The sequence below is a fragment of the Trachymyrmex cornetzi genome, unplaced genomic scaffold, assembly GCF_001594075.2.
Source record: "Trachymyrmex cornetzi isolate Tcor2-1 unplaced genomic scaffold, Tcor1.1 scaffold99, whole genome shotgun sequence".
Taxonomy (NCBI): Eukaryota; Metazoa; Arthropoda; class Insecta; order Hymenoptera; family Formicidae; genus Trachymyrmex; species Trachymyrmex cornetzi.
The window spans coordinates 4211783-4212066 of record NW_017300343.1 but is presented as its reverse complement, the minus strand read 5'-3'; positions in this window follow the sequence as shown (position 1 = coordinate 4212066).

The window sequence follows — 284 nt, the reverse complement described above, 5'->3', positions numbered from 1 at the left end:
ATAGATTCCACAGTTTCTCTAGAAGCTTTGTGAGAACTACACTGTAAGATATGTACACTGGGAGATGTAACGTATGTAAGTGCCTTTCAACAAGTATTGAACGACAGAATAGACACACAGATAATCTAGATTAGATTGCCTTTCTTTTCACAGAATTTTTATTTATAGATACGTAGATTAAGGCCAGTAATTATAGATCACCTTGAAAAAAAAAATTTATATTTTTATCTAGAACGATATCAAACATTTAATGAAATATTTAATAGTTATGATCGATCATAAAT